Consider the following 25,006-nt stretch of genomic DNA (forward strand, 5'->3'; position numbering starts at 1 on the left):
GTAAAACCAAGTAAGCCTGTGTGCACATGTGTGCGCCTGAGTGCACGCATTTAAGCCGGAGTAAACCAGTGTAAGGATGTTGAAACCTGTGTAAGCGCATTTATGCCTGTGTGCACATGTGTTAGCAAGAATAAGCAAGTTGTAGTCCATGTAAGCATGTGTGCGTGCGTGTGAGCTGGTGTGCGCATGTTTACACTTGTTTGCGCGGCACTGCCCCCTGAGGAAACAGAAAGGGAAAAGGAAGCACAACAAATAGTAGGAAGTTAACCAGGGAGTACTAGCTGAGCTAGCAGGTGAAAACAATCAGAATCAGGCAATTACACAGGCAGTACACTAGCCCAGCCTAGCCCAGCACTTAAAACTCAGCAAACAACTTTCCAATATGTTTTTCTCAGAGACACTGCAACATTGCAGTAAGCTAATAGAAGTGAAAACTGAAAAAGCTTTACTGAGACAAAGAAATGTTAGGGGCTGCCATTGCTGTTATAAGGCGACATATGCAACATGCTGAGGGTGGTGACAATGCGAATGCTGCTGAGCAACCCACAGTGAGGAGACAGAGAAGAGTGTATAGGCCTAGGGTAACCTACCAGGGGCTACATGAGCTGGAGATAGTGGAGCGCTATAGAGTGGACAGAGACCTCAGGCAGCAAATTGTTGAGCTGTGCAGGCCACGCCTCACACACAGAACCAACAGAGGGGAACCCATTCCAGTGGAAACCAAGGTATGTGTTGGCCTAAGAATATTAGCAACAGGTACCTTCCAGAAACCAACTGGTGATATGATGGGGATTTCACAGGCATCAGCATCCAGGGTACTGCACCAGTTCCTGAATGCCATGTCAGCACATGTCGGTGATCATGTATATTTCCCCAATTCCTGTGAGGTATTGGCCAGCAATATGCATCTCTTTCAGCAAATAGCGGAATACCCTGAGGTAGTGGGTGCAATAGACTGTATACACATTCGCATCAAAGCACCAGCCGGTGAGCGGGGTAGTGTCTACTATAACCACAAGGGTTACCCCTCCATCAATTGCCAGGTTGTGTGTGATGCCCAGGGCATAATAATGAATGTGTGTGCTGGCTGCCCTGGAAGCTACCATTACTCCCATATCTGGCATCTGACACAGCTGTACCAGACATTTGCCAATGGGGACATCCCTCATGGTCACCTAGTGGGGGATGCCAGATATGCACTTCAGCCGTGGCTGATGACACCCATCAGAAATGTACAGACACCTGAAGAGAAACGCCATAATGAGGTACACGCACAAACACAAAATGTAATTGAGTGTGTGTTTGGGCTGCTCAAGTCATAGTTCCGGTGCCTGGACACATCTGGTGGAGCCTTGCAGTACTCACCAACTACATGTACCCAAATAGTCATGGTATGTGCTATGCTACACAATATGATCCTGCAAAAACAGCTGCAGCAGGAGCAGCATAGGGCCGGGCACATCAGCCCCCCACCATTGCCAAGGCCATCACAGGCAGAGCATGACTCGGAGGAGGAACAACCTGAGCCTGCCCCAGTAGGCAGAAGGAGGCATTCCCAGTATGCTTTGGCCTTAGCAAAGAGGCAAAGCATAGCATATACACTGGCTCAGTAGGAACCCTGGAAATGATACCTCTCTCCGACTCGCACATATAGTAAAAGGGATGCCTAACTTGACACTACCTGTTAAAAAACATGTATAGGGAGTGTAAAATGTGCATCCGACATAGGCAGCCCTGCAGCACCACCTGAGGCATGATTGCTATGTGTTAAGCAATATAAAGCACTGCTAAACAGCTCTCACCACTATTTAGTATATGTAAACAAAATTGCACACACTAAGTAGCACAACTACAGGCAATGTTGAGCAATATTGTGCACTGTTCAGCAATGTTGGTCAACATTGAGCAATGTTGTGCAAGTCTGGTCAAATGTGGGCATAGTTCAGCAAAAGCAGGTTAACATGTTCATATTTCCTTCACTTTTCTTGAAGCAGTCTGTTCTGGCATGTATGAAAATATGAAGCAGTGACAGACCTCGAACCCAGGATACAGTGCACTATAGCCATAGTACAGAACCACTAAACCATAACAGTATGGCAATGGTCAGCTTGTATGAAAAAATGTTGATAAGTCAATGCAAAGTACCTCATGGAAACCTTGCAGGCATAGCATAATCCCTGTCGAGTTAAGACACAAAGGTGAGGCCTGTAGTAAGAATAGAACCTGATATTCAACACACATATAGTATAAATGATAATATTGGTAATGTTCACACACACATCAACAAATGTAGTGGACCTCAGACAGCAACATACTGCAAGGTCACACTGGGCATGCTCACACACTTGAATGTATGAGACAAATATCAGGCAACAAAACACTGAAAGTCTGAACTGGGCATGCTCACACACTTAGAGCAAGTTTGAGTACAGCAGTGGGCCACACATATCCATCAGTTGCATATGTCAACCCAGGAACCTCGCACTATTCACCAATCTGCCATGTGCACACAGTGATATGACAACAGACACATATATAATATAGTGAAATCCTGTCATAATCAAATATGTTATGCAGATACCTAGGTTGTCCATAGAAAGTGGTAAAGCAAAGAAGAAACAAAACCTGCAATCAGTACCATCACTGAACAATGTGCATCCCGAACATTAGCATAGGTTCAGAGGTTGACACTAGGCTATCCGCCCTAGGGTATGTAGAAGGCTAGCCACAGTGTGTTTGTATTTTGCAACTCCGCTAGATCAGTAGACTGTACCTGTGAATAGTAGGTCACACAAGATATCTCACATATGTTCATTTTATTCTGCCTCTGTCTAGCAGGGACCCATAACATATCCCAGGGCTAAACATATGATCACCCATCCACCTGTGAAGATGTCACCTGTAGGTGGTCAGTGTGAGTCTGTGTGTATGTGGGACTGTGATCACATTCCCGAGTAAGTGGAGCCTCTGTGATGGGAATCTGCCCCTCCAGCATGTCCTATTAACATCATTGCTGACGTACCTGTCCCTGGAGCGTGTAGCTGTAAGGGACTTTGATATCCTGATGTGCAGCCTGTCCATCAATGCTGTGATGGACATGGCTTCAAACAAAAGGCACAGACTGCAACCAAGTAGGCAGTAAGCAAATGAGGAGAGCTGGGGTCACCATAGCCAAACTGTGCATACCATCTGTGTGAGTCCCTAGATCCACTTGGTTATGTACATTTGTGTACATTCCAGTTGCTGCAGGTGTTGGATAAGGTACATCCAAAATCGGGTATTGTATCCAAGCATGAGCCTGATGAGTATAGGGTCACAATGACCCCACCTAATCTGGATGTAAAACCCTATGGGATAAGGTGGGCTAAATAGAAGGTGTGTCCAACAACATTGGCAACGTGAATGTCAAAGGTGAGAGTACTAAGTATTCATGTCCCCAAATAACAAATCACACACACACTGTACGTGATGTATCATCACCTATGTGGTAATGTGTGGGCATGATGTTACTACCAAAGGTGATGACTATGCATCTAAAGGAAGGTAGCTGTAGGCCATGGCTCTGGCACCAGTCATCCATCTATATGAGACCCTTTCTGAGGATGCTTGTGCCAGCTGGGGAGTCGATTATGGCACACAGTTTGCAGTCATCTGCAAACATGGTCAGCCATATTCCTCCTGTGTTAGCCAGTACGTCTCAGAAATATATACAGAACAAGAGAGGTCCCAGGACTGAGCCCTGTGGGATGCCACGTGTAACTGGTGTATAGTCAGACATGGCACCTACAATACTGACCATGTGGGTGCTATCCATGATCCAGTTAGCAATCCATCTTGTGACATATGTGTAGATATTGAATCCAGTGATCTAATGCATAACGGCCGAGTGGGGTATTGTGTCGAACTGGTGTGCGAGCTCCAGGTAGGCTGTGTGGGCAACCCTCTGTACATCTATGGACCTGTTCACTGTTTAAAGACATCAAACAGGTGCAAAAGCCAAGATCTTCCCACAACAAACCCAAATTGTGTAGGATCCAGTGTCTGTAGGTTCACAATGTCTATGTGTATGTGTTCCATGACGATACACTCCATAGCTTAGCAGACCAGGATAGTTAGGCATATATTTTGATATTGTCCAGGGTCCCTTGTGGCACCAGCACTGTGGAGCAGGTACACCGTAGCTCTACGCCATTCCATGGGTACATATCCTGTAGTAACACTGATATTGAACAGTGACATAATGTGAGTGTGAAGTTCGTCATGAATCTCGTGTAAGCCGCAGTCCGGGACACCATCTAGTCCCATTGATGCTGTGTTGTCTGCTAAGGAGAGGGCAGCACTCACCTGTTCATCTGTGATGTCAGGGAGGCTACACCCTGTTGGGATGGACATGTGCACTGCAGGGGGGATGGTGGGGAAACATTCCCACTGAACCTGTTGTCCAGGATGTTCGCAATGTCAGTGGGTTCACTGTATCTTTTGTAATTATGCAGTAACTCACAGCATATCTGTGAGTTCCCACCCAGGTCCCTGACATAACTAAATAAGGCCTTGTGATTGTCCATAGTGTCTGTTGCAAGTGTCCATTAGAAGTGGGCCTTAGATGAATCAACAAGTGATCGTAGCTATACCATAGTACTGATCAGAGATGCCTTCCTGATTGTGATTGTGCTCTAGAATGTAGTAGCCTCCTCCTGTCCTTGTATAGCTCATTAATGGCCGTGGTCCACCAGACAGGTCCCCTGCCTTTGGAGGAGTGAGTCTTGTAGTTATCTGGGATAGCATGATCCATGCATTCCAGTAGTTGCCCATAGAATGGGCTTGTAAAGGATTAAGTGGTCTGAGCCGTAATTAACACTGTCCCAGGGTCTTTGAGGGATACCACCTCGGTTTGTATAAGAGTGACATTTGCTCATGAGAAGTACATCACTGAGACCACCTAGGATGTGTGTGTGTATGGGATATGTATGTCCAGTGAGATGAATGTATGTTCTGACCTTAACAATGAGGGGTATACCTCTGGTGTGGAACATAGAGTCCCCATGTTGATGATGATCAGGTCCCACATGTTTTAACCCCCTGGGGTTGTGGTGACCAGGTTTGCCATAGCATTTGAGTGTAACAATCCTAGCAACTGTTGTGCATGGGTGTCAGTGCTTCAGTAGTATTCCCAGTCAATGTTTGTGTATTTGAAGTCACACAATATAATGGTGTTTGGAGAGGCCTTCACATTCCCCAGTGTTCCCAGGAATAACGAGTGTTGTTCCTGAGTTTGGGAGTGTGGTCTGAAATGCAGTTTGGCCCACTGTCAGTTGCACATGTATATTCCCCGATGCTTTGTGCAGTGCTACCAACCCAGAGATGTGTGTATGAATGATGTATATGGATACCCCCCCCTATTGTTGTCCAGTCCGAGTCTTGTGTCCAAAAACCATGGTATGAAGTAAAACCTGGTAGTGCTGGTGTGCTTTTGTGAGCCTGAACCAGGTGTCTGTTACCGCACATATATTGACAGACTCCATACTGATGTGAGTCCTGAGTGCATGCATTCTGAGGGTTAGACATCAGTTGTTGAGCAGCATCACTCTCCGTTTCCTTTACCCTGTAACGTCTATGGCTGTGGTTTTGTCTTCTGAGCCTTGCTTCAAACAGCCACTATGGGTGTGGCAAGAGCCTAAGCCAGTCTGTGAAAGCCTAGGGGTGACAGGTGCATGGTGTCCATATCGAATGTACATGGCATGTTGAGCATGTAATCCCAGGCTGACAGACACTGGATCCCCTTGGAATTACAACAATATGTTAGGCAACTGTTAAAAGTGATCAGTTTGTCTGTATACTGTGACATAGTACTTGGTGAGGGTAAGATGCTACACAAGGTCAGGGTCATACTGGCCTGGGCTACATGATCAGAGAGCTCCTCTATGTCTCTTGTTATGTAGTCCAGGGAGGAACGTCTGAGGGTTTACACACCAGCATGGTCAATGATGGAGCCATATTTGTACTTGCAGTGGACTGACAAGAGTGCATGTGTCATGTGGCAGATCCTGGCATCCGACACACAGCACAAAGTGACCTTCTCCTTGTTCAGCCTGGTGAGTGGGATGTCAGTGTGACCGACAATTACAGTCACCTAATACAAGTGTATGAGGTGTGTTGTGTAGGCCTAAGGGCAGTGACTGTATGGCACAATGACTTTGTGAACTATGTGACATGTGTGTATGGTTGTGGGTTAGCAGTTGTTTGTGCGTCTGCTTTGGATGTCTCTGCTGCTTAGGCAGAGTATATTTAGATGCTCCGAGTATGTCTTTGTGTGTCAATGTATATGGTTTGCTGTTGTCATAGGTCCATGTGAGACTGGATTTGTGGTGTGTGTGGTTACCTTCACCATCTGATAGACTGTGCCAGTCACGGCTTGGGAGAGCTCAGCCTCCTGTCTGTCTATACAGTTGCACATCTCACATATATCTGAGATTTTTTGGTAGGAGGACAGTGTTCTCTGTGTACATAAGGCAGTTGTAACAATGCGTCAAAATTCCAATATGCACCAGCTAGACTGGAGAGTACACATGAAACTGACCTTTGAACATGCCAGGATATAATGATGACATACACTGTTGACTGATCACAAAGGATCAGTAGTGTGTGAAGTGTGTAAAAGAGTATAACAGGGGTTTACTGTTCAGGTTTGTTGTTGCTTTGGAAAGATAATCTGCAAAGGAGTACAGACAGAAACATTACACCTCCTTCAGCTATGTCAGAAATAGCAATGTACAGTCATATATGTCCTGAGTCAGGGTCAACTGTACCTGACTGACAATGTCGACATCCTGTCAGACAGGCCCATACATACATACCCACCTCCCAGTGACAAAAGGCCCTATCATCATACCAGGAGATATCACATGTAGAATGTGTAAACTGCTCCTCCCAAAGCCAAATGAATCCCATCACGTGGATAACATTGTTTCCCCATATGTGTCATAAGTTAACAACAGAACAAACAGACTCTGCACCTGAACAGTCTGTTGAGCCTCACACTCTCTACAGGATCTTACACTGTTGAATGTGTTGCAGCAACATGTGGCACTCCCCACAAGTGTTGGTGCACAACAGACCATGGGAACTATAGTCCTATAAGCCTATGAAGTCTGAATTGCTAGTCCATGGAGTCCATCATGATTGCAGTCAGGAACAGAGCTACTGTAATCCGACAAACACACAACCCAAATGTCTGTGGTATGTTAATGAGCACATCATGTTCCCCAAACCTTCTAGATTTCTTGCAAGGCAGCCACCCAGGACATACATCACTGAAAGAAGCAACGCAGGTCCCACATAGACTTTGAGTAGCCCTTTACCAACATCACAGACACATGTTGTATCCACAAAACCAACAATCCGTGCATGAATATGTATTGTCATATGAAGGAATGGTAATTTGTCCACATATAGATCACACAAGCTATGAATTGTGGATTCCTGTTCAAGATGTTCACACCTCCTGACCCACAAGGTTCATTCCTGGGATTGCATAACACTAAGTGCACACACATTACCATGTCCAGTCTGATGATGTTAGCATCCTACAAATATAGCATGAGAATAAAAACCATACAGTAAAGCATATAGCGCGTCGTGTTAATGCATATCTCACTTGTATCATAACATGGTTAGGTAGGGGTTTGAATCCTGCAATTGCTGTGGGGGTGTATGTGTGTGTGTGATCCCCTTTGGGAGGAGTGCCCTTTTTGTAGACTTTCACAACACATTAAAAGAGGTGAACACCTCTTTGCCAAGTGTGATGATGTCAGTATCCCACAAATACAGCAGTGGAGATTAAAACACCCAATAAGGCATATAGCGCATTGTGTTAATGCATATCTCACTAGTATCATAATATAGTTAGGTAGGGGTTTGAATCCTGCAATTGCTGAGTGTGTGTGTGAGATTGCCTTTGAGAGGAGTGGCCTTTTTGGAGACTGTGGAAACACATTAGGAGAGGTGAATACCTCTTTGCCAAGTGTGATGATGTCAGCATCCCACAAATACAGCTTTGGAAATGACTACTCCCAGTAAAGTATATAGCATATCGTGTTAATGCGTATCTCCCTAGTGTCATAACATAGTTAGGTAGGGGTTTGAATCCTGTGAATGTGTGTGTGTGAGATTGTCTTTGAAAGGAGTGGCCTTTTTGGAAACACATTAGGAGAGGTGAATACCTCTTTGCCAAGTGTCATGATGTCAGCATCCCACAAATACAGCTTTGGAAATGAATACTCCCAGTTAAGCATATAGTGTGTCGTGTTAATGCGTATCTTCCCTAGTGTCATAACATAATTAGGTAGGAGTTTGAATCCTATAAATGCTGAGTGTGAATGTGCGTGTGTGTGAGATTCCCTTTGAAAGAAGCGGCCTTTTTGGAGACTGTGGAAACACATTAGGAGAGGTGAATACCCTTTGCCAAGTGCGATGATGTCAGCATCCCACAAATACAGCTTTGGAAACAAATACTCCCAGTAAAGCATATAGCACATCATGTTAATGCGTATCTCCCTAGTGTCATAACATAGTTAGGTAGGAGTTTGAAACCTGTTTATGTGTGTGTGTGTGTGTCTAGTCCTATGAGAGGAGTAGCCTTTTTTGAGACTGTGAAAACCCATTGAAAGAGGTGAATACCCCTTTGGCCAGTTTGATGATGTCAGTATCCCACAAATACAGCAGTGGAAATGAAAACTCCCAGTAAAGCATATGGCGCATCATGGTAATGCATATGTGTATAGTACCATGACATAGGTAGGTAGGGTTTTGAATCCTGCAATTGTTGAGTGTGTGTGCGTGTGTGACACTGTTGAGCAATGCGTTGTGTGTTTTGCTTCTACTACTGTATGACATATCAGTAAAACAACAGTATGTGCATTGCACACTGCAGGTATCTGTGTGGCAAATACACATATGTACATGTGACCTAAATTGGTAATTGTGTGGACAAGACATATATGTACATGTGACCTCATTCACGTCATAGGTGTGAAGCCTGCTGTCAACACAACTACATCTGTTACCATTGACAGTTTCTGCTGCTGCTTCTTGGACCGTAGCTCACATATCTATGTATGTGACAAGTCCAGCCACTGTAGTGAGCTGTGCCCTAGGTCATCTGTGTCACACACACACATGACAGTTGTTATAGAATAGTGTGAGTGTGGGTGTATGCCTGTGGCGTATGACAGACATGCCCAAACACAACACAGTCTGTCAATAATGGCCATTCATGGTAGGTATACAACAACCCTGTGTATATGCATACAGACACCTTATTACTTATGTGATACACTGAGGGACATCAACATAGCTTTGGGGATGTGGATATCAAAGGACAGATGAAATCACATGTGGCTGTCTGTACACATCGGTACCCGTGCTACACGTTGTGTGCTACTACCAATGTGGTACAATCAGGATACTATGTGTAGCAAATGTGGATGACTATTCTGTTGATGGATCATAGCTTCACAACATGGGTTTGTCAACAGGTATGTGCCTGTATAATACCCTTGTAGAGGATAGGTGTCTAATCTTGGGAATGCTTTGTAGGCCACTGTATGCATCACCAGATGTGGATGTAAATATCCCTAGTATGTCTGCTTGTACCTAGGATGGACACATGCCAAACAGGAGTGGTCACGGGAATGTGTGGTGGTCATTACCACTGGTAACTGATATAGTACAAAACCGGAAAGATTCTAATGCTACTGTGTATCCTACAGCTGTGTGTCAGTTGTCAAGACATCATGTAATGTTTGGTTAAAATCAGGCTGTTGAGGTTATGTAAACTACCAGAATGCTAACCAATGACCGATATCAGCAGTATCACCCACAGCATAGTGTCATGCCATGTCATACACACATGTGTACCCAAGTTGTGACATATGTGTAGTGACATGCATATTGGACACCAATAGGAAATATGAAGTATTAACACTGTGTAATACAGGGCATGTCACCCTTCACATGTGCCCACCATGCACATACATGCAAACAGTGCACCTCCACCATGTTCACAAATGTACACCTTGGAATCTGTACAGCACACATCACAGACATTACATCCACTCAACGACACATGCTGCCAGTACCACACACATCAGCCAACTGGCACATGTGTGGATAATCCATGTTTGGAATTAACACTGGTGTATACAATACGAAATTGATAATCACTGCTATGATGCATCATGCCTGCTCAGATACACCTACAAGGATATCATTACCCATTACTGTTCACAACAAGCTAACATTGCTACACTGCTAGTAGGTCACCCTGTGCATCAGCACCATGTTATCCTGTTCCTGCATCAGTGTCACAGATGACAGGAGGTGGCACAGTTTCATCATATGCATAGGGTGTGTGATTGTTTTCCAGAGCCCAACAATGACCCATCCAATCAACATGTGTGTGTGTGTGTGTGTGTGTGTGTGTGTGTGTGTGTGTGTGTGTGTGTGTGTGTGTGTGAGTGTGTGTGTGTGTGTGTGTGTGTGTGTGTGTGTGTGTGTGTGTGTGTGTGTGTGTGTGTGTGTGAGAGAGAGAGACAACAGTACAGTATGGGTCAGTGTTGATGTGATATGTTTGTGTGTGTATGTGTTAGCCCTATGTGTTGGTAGTATGTGTGTGTGTCTGCATGCACAAAGTACCCCATTGTGGCTGCCAAATACGGGAGTTTGTGAGACAGCCACAGACTGTACCTGCCAGGCTGTACAGATCACTGTCTCCGGCCACGGACACAGTACCTGTGCCTGGCAGGGGTGACATGGACTGTATTGGGTACTAAGCCAGACTGAGTATTATTGTCAGAGGCAGAGGGATGTTGACTGGACCCATGTCCCTGCTGGGACTGGCCAGAGCCACGTGCACGTGGTCATCTCGGACGGTCTACCGACAGCCCAGCCACAACATTGCTGGGACTGGTACTGGCACTACGGGAGTGGCTGGCACTTGGGTGTTGTCCATGACGGCTGCCAGCTGAGGATGTTGCTGGCATATGTCCACGTCGACGTCCCAGCCATCCTGCACTGTCCTGGCACATGGACATAAAATTGTGGAGGACATCTAGTTTCTCCCCCCAGCGTCTATCAGTGACATCGGTGTAATTGAGGATGGCACCGACAAGGTCACGGATACTGTCATTGATCGCGGTGTTATGAGCCCTCTGCACCCTTAGTCCCTTCCTGGTGTACCGTTCCATACGTGCCTGTGCTTGTATCACAGCCCGGAACATACCTGAGGTTGTGAGACCTGTGCGGGCATGCCTGCCAGGGGCATTATGGCCAGTGATGCTCCCACGAGAACCCCTGGACATATGCCTATGTGGTACCATTCTGTGTGTCTGGGCATGGCTGCTGTGTGGGGTTGCATGTGCCATGGATACCACACTTTCCTGGTCAATGCCTACCATATGCTGTTCCTCACCTAAGGCCATTGGTGTTGAGGGATGTAATGGCAGTACGTATGTGCGCATAGATGGGGTGGAAAGCTGTGTACTGTGTACTGTCGATTGGTGGACCACCGACAGACTCTGTCAAACATGCCTGTGCCACTACACATGTATCATCATGGTCACTATTAGTGGCAGTGACCTCAGGTTCCCCGCTGTACCCATCCAACATTACATCAGCACCTGTGAGAGGGAGACAGGAAGCACACTTTACCATCTGTACAGGATGTTCGCACACATGCACACATGAACACATGCACACATGAACACATGATCACATGCACACATGCACACGTACACATGAACACATGAACACATGAACACATGCACACATGCACACATGAACACATGAACACATGCACACATGCACACGCACACATGAGCACATGCACACATGCACACATGCACACATGAACACATGAACACATGCACACATGAACACATGAACACATGCACACATGCACATATGAACACATGCGCACATGAACAAATGCACACATGCAAACATGAACACATGCACACTAATACACTACACATTCAAGTTGACACACACACACACACCAACAACAATATGGAACATAGTCGTTAGTGGTTGATGGTGGAGTACAATATCACAAGCTAAAGAGTCCTCTCACACGTGTCAGCATGCAGGATGTGTGTTGCTCGACAGCATGTAGTGCGAGTGTAGAGAGTCCTTGTAGTTAACAGTATACATGTCACTGATGCATTTGTGTTGTTCACTGATTGGCCTCACCCTGGTAGACAATGTGTACATGGACACAACATTGCACTAAAAGTCTGAAACACTTTCCAATGTCCTGTGCACCATCACTCATAGGTATACAAACCATGTCCGGATGCATACAACTGTCAGGTGTCTAACAATGAATGTTATGTGTAGTACTGCAGGTACTGTAACTGGATGTAGTGTAGTACCATGAGCCATCATCAGGCAGCATCATGTGGTCACTCAAGGACACTGATGCATGTCACACTGGCAACTATCTTGCTGTACCTGACCTGCCCCACTTAGGCTACATTAAACAGTTCACAGACAGTCCTTGCATGGGCATGTCAGGTGTTCAATATGGAGCATTGCCTAACATGACTGTGTTGTGTGTTGATGCATGTCACACTGCCCCATGATAGGCCTCTACCCCCAGGTATAGTATGTCTGCTGTGTTGATGACATATGGAATACTGGAGTATGACCTTACAGCAGGTGTCTACATATGCCATGTGTATCATATTAACACATACTGCATATGACAAAGTGGTGCATGTTGTGTGCATGTGTATTGACTATGCCTATACAATGTCCACTGCAGTGTACCCCACTTGGTTGTGATGCTCTGTGTGTTGCATGTGTATGAGTCAGCTACTCATGTCACTGGGAAGTGCATAGTCACACAGAGAACATGCAGATCATGCACTATGCGTAGGTGTTTAACATGTGTATATGGCCTACAACTCTCCTATGACATGCATGTGTTATATGCTATATTGACTGTAGCCCATTCACCAGCATGGGTCTGCTGTCTTGCTATCACACCAGAGGGACCATCAAGGATATGAGACAGTATGTCAGTGTCAACAACTATGGCATTGCTGCTGTGAGTCTGCAATTATATAGTAGTACATGGGGTGACAGTCACAGGCATACAGATAATGTCCCAAATTATCAGTATTGCATGACACCAGGCTCCACATATTCTGCATAAACAGTACACATCTGATTAATGCATATTATAACACTTGGGATAACAGTGGTCTACAGATATGCCATGTTACCTGCTTGCTAGTTGTCGCTGTGCTGGGTGACTCTGGCCTCCATGATGACATAGGTGTGTTGTACTGGTTGGCCAGGAGCCACCACGCTGAGGAGCAGCTCTTCCACTCTGGTGAGGGGGGGATGTGTAGCAGCACCACCACTTGTAGCAAGCTGTTGTCTGTGGACATTGGCGGCATGCTGCCGGACATGTCTGATTAAATCACTGCAGTGATGGCGTACCTGCTCATAAGTCCGGTTATGCATGCCTACATCATTCACCTGATGGACAACATCCTGCCACAGTGCAGTGCGACCGTGCTGGTCCTGGCAGGATCTTGAAAACAGAAGATTATAATGTTGGATGAGTGCGTCTGTGATAACTTCCTCCTCCTCAGGGGTATAGGATGGCTTTCTGTTGTGTGCCATAACCCTGAAAGACAATTAAACAGTTGTTGTGTCTTTCGGCTTATCCCAGTTAGGGGTTGCCACAGCGGAACTCCGGTCCGCTAATGTTTGGTAGTGGATTTTTACGTGCCGAGTTACCAGCCCTGATGCATAACCTTCAATGAAGGCACGCCCATTCACGCATGCCTCCACACAGAAGACGCTCTAGCTGAGAATCGAACAGGACAACATCTTGCTGTGAGGCGACAACGCTACCGCAGCACCACTACCACAGGTAATTGTGAAAAAGCCATGTTGCACACTCAACATTCTAATGTACAGACATCATTGAAATGCCATATATAGCAACCTATTGGCTGTCAGCAGATACACACTTTTAATAACACATATGACTGCTAAGACCACAACTGCCTGACAGTGCCTGGCACATTCTATATACCAAACCATGTTCTCCACAGCCACAAAGTGAAACCAGTATGTAGGACTATACAACAGTACATGGCACATTGTATGTGACACAATGCAACACCTAGCCACAGGAGGTGTATATGAAGCTAATGCATACAGACATTTGTCATCCATTTAAATCTCTGTACAGTATGGTTACAGTACTAGCAGTACACCACACTACTTGTTGATAGCAAACTCCTCAGTAACATATGTGCACATTCACCATTATAGGTGGCATACTGCTATACTACATTATACATGTTGCCAGATACGCACCTATATCCTGTGACACACATATCACTGAGGCCATGTTACAGGTATACCCACACACACATCAGACATACCTACAAGACACAAGGGTATGCAACCCAGATTACAGTTACCTGTGTACCATACATTACTGTGTGTCAGCACATACATAACCTCATGCCTGAGGTATGTGATGTGTGAGGACTACAGGTAACAAACAAAAGTGTGTTACCAAGCCATGTGGATTTAAACCATACTGTGCAGTTGAGGCATACAGCTTCAGGTAGTACTACAGTCCATACGTGACTTGTATTCACTAGTGTTAACAATCAATAAGCATACATGTACTGCTTTAGCCTACAAAGGCACACTCCATTCGACAACATGGGACTACGTCACAACATATGCCATACTGATTTTCCTGCCTGGCAATAGCATACGGACCTTTTGATGGGATTAGAGCTACAACACTACATACCATGGTATACACAGATTCCCACTAGGCTATCACACATATACACATCATTGACACATTCACATACACATTCTCCATCACACACAGTCAACCTCACATAGCATGTGTTGCAATAGGTACATGCGTATGTGTATCGTGTCCTAGGTAGCTGATAGGCTGTTATTCATAGGGCCTATGGAAGCCTAGACATATGGTACCCTGCACTACAATACACACGTAATGTAGATTCATGTGCCCCTGTCATGCAGAGCCACAGGGGTGATTACCGGGTTGTGTTTCCTATCTCACATGCAATCATCATGGTTATTGATGGCGACTGCTAATGAGGGCCTTCATATGCTGTTGATAGGTAGTTGGTTCCACAGTATGGTATGTGTCTGTGATGATGATGTGCCAATCAAGTATGTTCTACTTTTTACATTACAAGGTGTTGATTAGTAGAGTGTGTATCTTGTCTAGTGTTCCATCTGTTTACATGGAGCATGTCCAACACCTGTGGGTTTGCCATAGCTTTGTATGTTGGACAGGGGTAGCCTCTGGGTAGGCGGTATTTGACACAGTGTATCTGTGGTTTTGTAAGACAGTCAGTATAGGGCATCTGTTGGAATCCGGTAATACTCTTTGTGAGGTATGTGTCTGGCATCTACTGTGTATGTCTTCTGAGGTACATACCAACAGGGACATTGTACTCTACGATGGGTGTTATGACTGATGAGTGGAGTGGAACCCTGACCTCTGTTTCCATGGATGATACACATTTACTGATGACATGTGGACTGTACTAGGTTTACATGACTAGTGTGGCACAGTGATCATCATTGGGGACACTACTGTCCACCTGTGTCCCGTAGTCTCTTATCACACCTTAGGTGTTGAGTACACTACCACCTATGTGTTAGTTCATGGGTATAGTGCTTTTAACAACAGGGATGGCAATACATGTACAACATTCAGCTGGAGCGTACATTTCAACATCCACTGGTGTACACATTGATATGCATATCAGCACATATACAGTCCACCTTTCATGGTGAGAATATCAATTATGCAAAGGTTGAGGGGGATACAGTTATGTAATGATATTGTACAGTCTTGTGCAGAACGCATGGAAGGTGTTCTCAGCCCATATATGTTTAGTAGGACCCCATATCTGGGAGACTATATACCTAACAAAGCATACCCATGGCATTTGAACAACACATGTCATATGTCAGCACTGTATGCTGTCCTGTTTGAACACACTACAACCTACACATATATATATATATATATATATATATATATATATATATATATATATATATATATATATGCACATAACAACCTGCATCAACATATAAATGTCCGCCCTTCACAAACAGTTGCAGTATGTCCCTTGCTCTATGCACATGTTCAGATGCTCATAAATCAGATACACATGTATCTCGACATATGTGTGTGCCATACAGACACTAGGTCCACACTGTTGTCAGTTCATACACCTCACGGATGACCTGTTGGGCCTTGCTTCAACACGGACAGTTGTCACATGTGTGCATACAGTAATAGTACAAGGGTATACATAGCTGCAAATGATACTTACTATGCTAGCCTGCTACAGCGGTTGCCAATGCTAAGCTACACATTATGTGACTATCATGCATGTCTTACTCTGTGACATCCAAGTTTATCTAGGTGTTTGCAATACTCCCCAAAACTGCCATTAAACACAGTACTGTACAGACCATAGATAACATGCTCAGATGTTTGACATGTACTGCTGAGCTACAAATGTCACACTTATGTCCCACTGCACACAGCTACCCAACAATTTCTCCATGGCAATACTTATGCATGTCATCAGTGCATACATACCTACTGCTGCCACATATGCATGTATCAGAGGATCTACAGTACTAACCATAACCATCTACTACCTGCCGGTAACTACAAACTGTTACATACCTGTATGTCCCTTCCAGGTATGTCTGTGTATGTTTTTTTTTTTTTGGTACAGAAACATACTGTTGTTGTTTTTTATTTTTTTTTTCCCCTGCTTGGGGTTGTTCACTATGTGGAACTTGCAATGTAATGATTGCATGTGGGGATAGCAAGTGCTATCTGCTTTTATAGGTATCTGCACCAATTGTTGCACAGCATTTAGTAAATGCATACAGCCTGCTGAGTGGTAATTGCAGTACTCACTGTCATAGCAACCCAATGATATAAATTGCTAAGGTATGTAGGCATAGCCCTTTCAGATATCCAGAGTGGGGCCCATGCTTGTTTGCTGTGGACACTGTTGTGTAAGTCAGAAAGTTTGTATATGTCTTATAAATGAAGCTAGAGGTGTAGCCAGTGATGCACATGTTGTATTCAGACCTGACTGCTGCCACTTCCAATACTGAGCTATCAGTGTTTTACTCACCACTACAAATGCTTACACAACATTTATGTGACTATACTGGGAATATTAATGTACTGACTTCTGCAGGGTTTATGTTTTTTACTGTTGACATTAGCACAGGGTTCGCAGGACAACTGGACAATTCCTGTACTGAGTATGCCTACCTACACACTTGGTAGACCCTAAACGCACAAATATCTTTTAATTGGGGGGGGGCTTACACACTGAGAGCATTATGCATTAATGTGTGAATATTATCTTACTGGACTTGCAGGATTGGTGTGTACCTGTGGGTTTATCAGGGCAGGCTGTCTGTCTGCATGGTTCCCACCTGTGAACCTACCCAGATGGTAGCCAGAGGTTACACTGTCATTCTTTGTCTGTGCAACTCACAGGTGTTTTCAGCACTGTTACAATGGCATTGTTACAGTCAGTTGCTACCAGTACATGGCTACATCCATTGGTATTTCTGTGTTATACTCCTACATAAGGGTATGCTTGGGGAGGTCCTAAGAAAGCTATTTGCAGAGTGTGTAACAACAGTATAGCCTATATGTCTGTGTGTTTGGGCCTCTGCCAGGCTTATGGAACAGTCAGATACATCTTTGCATGGTGTCATGGATAGGTAGTTGAAAGTGAGGTACACCTTACACATAATAGGGAAAGTAGGTGTATACTTCAGTGAAGCAGTGCATATGGATTAGTACTCCTTTCATGACATACAAGCGGTGTCTACTATTATTATTGTCAGTATTCATTGTGTAATAGCCCACCTTTCTGACTGATGTCAGTACTTTTCTGAGTGATTCTGTGGGACACAGCTAAAATATGTTTCACAATCAGGGACATCCCTGAAAAGTTGACTGAGTTAGGAGGTATGGCCTCTGCCCTACTCAGATATGCCAGTGTTTGTGCTGCTATGATACTGTGTGGGGGTTGTAAAGTGCCTCTACAACATTATTTTCTGCTTGATTGGCTGTTTCTCACATCACACTCATGTAATGCAATCCCACAACAATTGCTGGTAAAGATCCACGGAACAGGCTTTGTGTTATGGCCTTCCTATTTTTCCTTTACATTCACTCATTGTAATGCATGATATATTTTTTTGCAGTACCAAGTTATTGTATATTTGTTGTGGCTTAGTGGTACTTCATGCAGTCTTATGTGTCCAAGGTCTGGGGTTCGAGACTGACAAAGGTATTTTATTTTGCTGCTGAGCAGAACAAGGGCCCTGACCTAGAGTGACTAAGGCACTTTTAAGCAGTTGCAAGCGGGTTTGCGTGGGTTTGCGTGACACTTAGCGATGCTAAGGTTAGCGCACACATGCGCACACTCACTTAAACCCGCTTACTACTGCTTAAAAATGCTTACTCCCGCTAACCCCTGCGCTAATTTCTTTGAAAGAAAAGAAAATGGGGAGATAGGAAAGTGGTGAAAAAGGGGGCAAAAAGAGGGAAAGACAGTAGGAAAACAAGCTCGGGATGTGCAGGACGGGTGTAGGGAAGGTCCATAGCTGCCCATTTCTTTACCAGCAACAGCTGTGCATATGTTGCAAATTTGGAGTGAAATTTGAAACCTTCCACCCCTGAGAGAGGGGTGAGGACAACAAAGTTTGTTGTACTGCCAATTATAATTATCAGTTTACATGTCCAGCGGACGTGTGTGCGAAATGGACAGCTATGTATGAGGCGTAATTTTTTTGTGGGTACAGATTGCCCTTTTTTTTCAGGGGAGAGTGGAAAGTGAGGTAGAGGAAGTAGGTATATTTGGGATGGTAGGTTGGGTAAGTAAACAGACAAGACAAACAAGACACATACAGGGGCGGAGTATGACACATGGGGTGGGTGAACACAATTGACGGGGACAGATGTTTGGAAATCGCAAGCCCATGAGCCCACAGATGGTAACAGTGGGACTGAGATCCCCACCCATTGGCAGTCACCACTGGACCTTCACAGACCCAAGGGTCGATGCTTGGGGCTGCATAGGAGGGGCAGGCTCACCCATGAGTCATGCCACTCTCGCCTCGAGCTGCCGTAGGAAATCAGTGACTAAACGCTGGATCTCCCTATGCACCACAACCCGGACCCTTCGGAGGGTGACAAGAAGCCCTTCTCCACCCAAGCTTGCAGGGGGGGGTGAGCCCCATCCCCTGCAGCACTTCCACCCAAAGGTGGCACAGGACCAACGGAGATGGGTGGCCTGGGCTGGGCACCAGACCTGTTGGTGCCAGGTGCAATTGCCAGCTGAGGAGGGATAGGTGGGTCCGCTGGGACCGGCCTTCCCATACATTCTGTGATTAGGTGTGTTTAATTACAACATAGACAATAGCATTCCAAGTTAGTTGTAACAGCATGCAGTAATATTCCCATTATCCCAACACACCAGGTTTACAACAGTTGAACAACAAGCATAACACATGCATGTATTGAACGACAGTGAACATTACAACAGCATACAGGGATGATTGGTGGCAAAAGGCCACCAAGATTGTGGTGTTTTAACAGGGGACATGCATCAAAGTAAATGCAGATTTTATATAACAATAGGACATATGTCCCAACAAATGTTATGAGATTAGACATACCCATTGAGGTGTGGAATTGCATTGTTTATGCACATGGAGTAGGGTGTAAAAAGAAACCTCCATTAACATCTTATTAGTACTTTAACTGTACACTACATTCCTATTGACTGCAGGTGTATATCCCCTACATGTATATTCATACACTAGGCAACATGCATTTGGTTGCGTCACGGATTTGGCTACTTCATTATATACCTGACCTATATCTGACATAGTAACTGTCCAAGATGCAGATGTTACTGCTACATACTTGTATTAAATTTACTTGTTTATGTATCTGCACATCTGGATGTGTTCACATGCCTTTTTCACTTGTTTTCTACACAACCCTACTTTTCAGGTATCGCACTAACATTTCTGGGGAACACCTTGACAGGCTACTCGTGTGCCAGATTTACCTATGCATGTCAGCCATTTCACAACTGTTGAGGACTGTTGCATACTTCACAGCTACTGGCACTTCCTTCATCCACTTTATATGGGACTACACTACTGGGGCTTGTCAGCACTTAATACAACAGTAACATTTCTTCAATGCAAGGGTTACAACAAGATTTCTGAGTAACTGACACATACACACTGCAAGTATTATACCTTTCTTATTTACATTAAAACTCTTTTCTACAGGCTCTCTCCTTTATTTGACATTACACTGCATACAGTAGACCTATTCAGGACATATTATACCTTTATTAATAGGTTACAAGACTGTTTTTCAGGCTCACTCACTTTTTTCTATGACAGTGCATGCAAAGATAGTATTCCAGACATGTTTTTGCTTTATTCTTGGGTTACTACACTCTATTTCTGGCTAACTGACTTATGATATGTAACAGTACATGCAGAGGATTTATTCATGGAATGAATGTTTTATGCTTCACAGCTACTGCCACTTCCTTCATCCACTTCCTATGGGACTGTACAACTGTGGGTTGACAGCACCTAATACAACAGTACTATTTATTTATTGCAAGGGTACAACAACATTTCAAAGTAAGTGACACAGACACACTCCAAGTTTTATACCTTTATTAATTACATTGAACACTCTTTTCTACAGGCTCTCTCCTTTACTTGATATTACAGTGCATACGGAAGACATAGTCAGGATGTATTATACCTTTCTTGATAAGTTACAACACTCTTTTTCAGGCTTGCTCACTTATATGTTATGACAGTACATGCAGGGATAGTATTCCAGACTTATTTTACCTTGATTGGTGGGTTAGTAAACTCTATTTCTGGCTCATTGATGTTTGTTATATAACAGTACATGCAGAGGATTTATTCAGGACATTTTATTGCAGTAGTAGTATTGGGCTAAAACACTTTTGTCATGCTCACTCACATATATCATTTAACAATACATGCAGAATATTTACTAACCTGCCTGGTGGCGCAGCCTTAGCAGCCTATCTGCATAGGCTTGCTGATTCATAGCATAAGCACCTGCAGCTGTGGAGTAAATAAAAGGATATTGATACATACCTATCCATTATTTAGACTATATTAGCTTGTCTTACATACTGCATTCCATGGCTACCTACTTAGTAGTGGGGCATCATGCATATGACGGGCCTCCTGGATCCACTGGTTCAGAAGGTCCTGCTTCTGTCTCTTCAGGTCTGCATGGTGGTGACAGACCTGCTCACCAGTCCAAGGGACACCTGTGGCACTGGTGAGTTCATGAGCCAACCGGTTCCAAGCCTCTGCCTTATACTCTGTTCCTTGGAACTGGCCCTGCAGGAGTCGAGTCTCATGCCGATGGACTAGGAGCCAAACCATGTATCTTGACTCCTCGATGCCCCAGTGTTGCACTCGAAAGTGTGTACCCTCTCCAGCACCGGACATTCTAACTGCAGATGGGAGCTACAATCAGTTATGGCGAGTATTCCCACCTATGCAGCTTAAATATGCCGCATTCCCCGCACTTTTCTGTGATTGGCCATTTTTGAATATTCTCGGCTGACTGCAGACCTGCTTAGCAATGGTTAATCTAACATTTATTACTATATATATATATGTTAACAGTGGATGTTTATCCTAAGCTGTCGTGTTTTAGTGGTTCAGTACTTTGATTATGGTGCACAGTGTCCTGGGTTCAAACCTTATCATTGCTTTTTATTTTACTACTGTCCAGACAGGTTAGGGGGTGTGGCTGTGTTTAAGCAACTTTGCTCTATGTTGCTCCATGTTGCCCGACGGTGCACTGGTTGCCGCGGCGCGCACCTCCGCGCAAACCGATTGCGCTGGGTAAAGCACTATTTAGCTATGGGCAACTATATTGCGCTGGGTAAAGCGCAATTTAGCTATGGGCAACTACATTGCACTGGGTAAAGTGTGATTTAGCTATGGGCAACTATACTGCGCTGGGTTAAGCGTTGCTTAACTGCGGGCAACTATATGTAGGTTCCTTTATAAATATACATTTTGTTCACTGATACATAAGGCATTTCAATGCTTTTTAATAAAAATGTAATCATATAGGTCAGGAGTTATTTCATATACTAATTTGGAACATAAAATAGGAAAGGGAGTTGTGGGACTCGAACCGCGAATGCCTCCTCTTTGTGTGAACGCTCTACCACTATGCTATTACTATTTGGTGTAATTTGCATAAACATTCCTTATTATGCTCTTCCATTTCGTGATTGCTAACTGCAGCTAAGCAATGGGCACACCCGCGCACACACGCGCAAATACGAGCAGCTATATTGGGAATTAGAAAAAAAAAATTAATGTTTTACTTTTTATAACTGTGCTGGGGGTTTACAATGTCAGGGAGTGTGATGTTGGGTACATGGACATTTGAGCGGACTCGCTCTTGTGTGTTGACATTTTGTTTTTTCACACACTTGCAGGGGCATAGACCTTTACGCTGCTCGGCAGTCAGACACACCCCCTGCTTGCCTGCACGGTCCATGTTGGACTTGGGGTTGAGTCAGCGTGCCCTCATGAATATTCATGGCACGCTGACATCATACCGTTCAACTGCAGCCTCCTAGTAAGACTTATTTAGTCTTACACGGAGGATTCGTGAATCCGGGGGTATGTCATTCAACATCAGATCTTTGTCTGAGAAGTAAGGGATTTTATACCCCACAGCTGATTATTACCTGATAAGAGCTCTCATATTCTTTTCTGTGGTGATTAAGTTAATTTGGACAAAAACAGGTAAAATCATTTGACCCCTTGGAAAAACAGATAATGGAAAAATACTTCTCAACAGTACTTTATATGAATTAGATTTCTTTGTTTCAAAGTAAAGTCTGATTTCATATCTGCTGCATTATTAGTTAAACAGAAACATAGCTTTAACACATTTTCCTCTTCCTAGAGTGCATTTTCCTCCTTAAAAAATAATCCTCACCCTGTCATGTACTGTCAAAATATAAGTTATCTGTTCCCCTTTGTGTGGACAAGGTTTATCTGTGATGCTCAGCTTCCTTGGTGCACAATGCTGCAATACTTTCTTTGTGAATCTGTATCCTGGGTTTCTGCATCTAACTGTGTATTGCATTTAACATTTTTTTCCAGAAAATGTTCACAAAGTAAGGTGATATTAAGCATGCCTTATTTCTCTTACAGTGGGTTAATAAACCCACTGAATCTCTGGGTATATAGGTTTATTCAGGTTATTGGTATATTATGTAGCATTGCATAGCATCTGTTGCTATACATAGGTAACTTGGCACTGCATCACTGTAGAGTCAACAGCTTAGACAAAAAAAAAAACAGGAAACTTAAATCGCCAGCTTAAACACTAACCGCATGGGTATCTCAACTCTCCAGATTTTTGCAGAAGGTATAGATTTTTGCATCATAATTTTGGTCTGTTCCTTATAAAATTTGTGGTTTTCTGGAAAACTGTTAAGTATTGCAGTTAGTAAATAATGACATACATTTGAGTTTCAAACTTCATATCCTTCAGAAAAATGCATGCTAATGCAAAAACCTGTTATTTTAACAACTTTGTAAGTTTATCATAGCAACACTTAAAACTTGTCCCTGGTTTTGGGCCTTTATCCTAACGTAATTTTTGACTTTGCCCAGGGTTCTTGTTTTTAGATGTTGAGAGATATGCAACAGGATTAAGGTACTTTAGCTAAAAAAATACTTATTCTGTCACAAAAGTAACTCAGTTAGTCACTCTGTGTTTAAAACTAAATGGGATGAATTAATTTTGTTTAAAAATTGCAAAAAAAAATGTAAAACAATATTATAAATGATTATAAAATGTACATCTACTCCTTAAACAGATTCTTCAATAATTCAGAGTACTCCCATTAAAAGAGCTCGTAGAAAACATGGTGAAGCAAATGAAATGCCAAGAAGATGTCCTTTTTTGGTAACTTAGAGTCCACTCATGTCTCTGCTGTCACTATGCAGGGGGAGGAAACCCTAACTGTGACCCAGATGACCTGTGTCAGCACTGCAGAAGTGATGTGGGAGAGTAAGCAATGGGTTAAGTCAGCTCATTTATCCTGCAGGGAGGGGGGATGGGTCTTGCTCACTGTGTAAGTGACACCTACAGGGAGCACTGCATGTACCACTCACAGAGCATGCATATCATAGGGGCCAGGGATCAGCATGTTGGCAGAGGCCTCAATGCATAGTCTCTATGGTCAGCAGCACTATCAGACCTCTAGAGCGACACCACAAGGGTTAGGAACTCCGAGGGGAGAGCAACAAAATTCACCAGGTTCAGCAGTTTGGTGTTTTACTACTTCCTAGCTTTTGCCTGTCCTGGGTAACAAACTGGGATGATTAAGCCTTCCAACCAGGAAATTAATGGGACACACCCATAACAGAGAACTAAATCGTGTGATTTGGCAAAGGAGGAGAAGCCAATGGGTAAGACCCAATGGACACAAATAAATAAATAATGTCAGCATAGTAGCCCACATCAGGCTATTTTGAGGTAGAAGAAATTATTATTTTATAATTTTAGCCACTTAAACAATGCATGGACATTAGTAGAATAAGACATAATAAAAAAAAAAATTTTCAGTTTCTGACAATAATGATCATTTGAGTCATACCATTTGTGTCCTGGTGCATTTTTCTCTTAGTAAATGATAGCACCACTTCTCTCCTTGTAATAAATTATCTCTTACTAGTTGGGCAAATATCACTTCACACTTCTTTGGGGATGTTGTAATACTGAAGCTTCCCTCATAGGAGCAAA

Source organism: Protopterus annectens, chromosome 2.part0 (genome assembly GCF_019279795.1).
Source record: "Protopterus annectens isolate FY-2018-M chromosome 2.part0, PAN1.0, whole genome shotgun sequence".
In the NCBI taxonomy this organism is placed as follows: Eukaryota; Metazoa; Chordata; order Ceratodontiformes; family Protopteridae; genus Protopterus; species Protopterus annectens.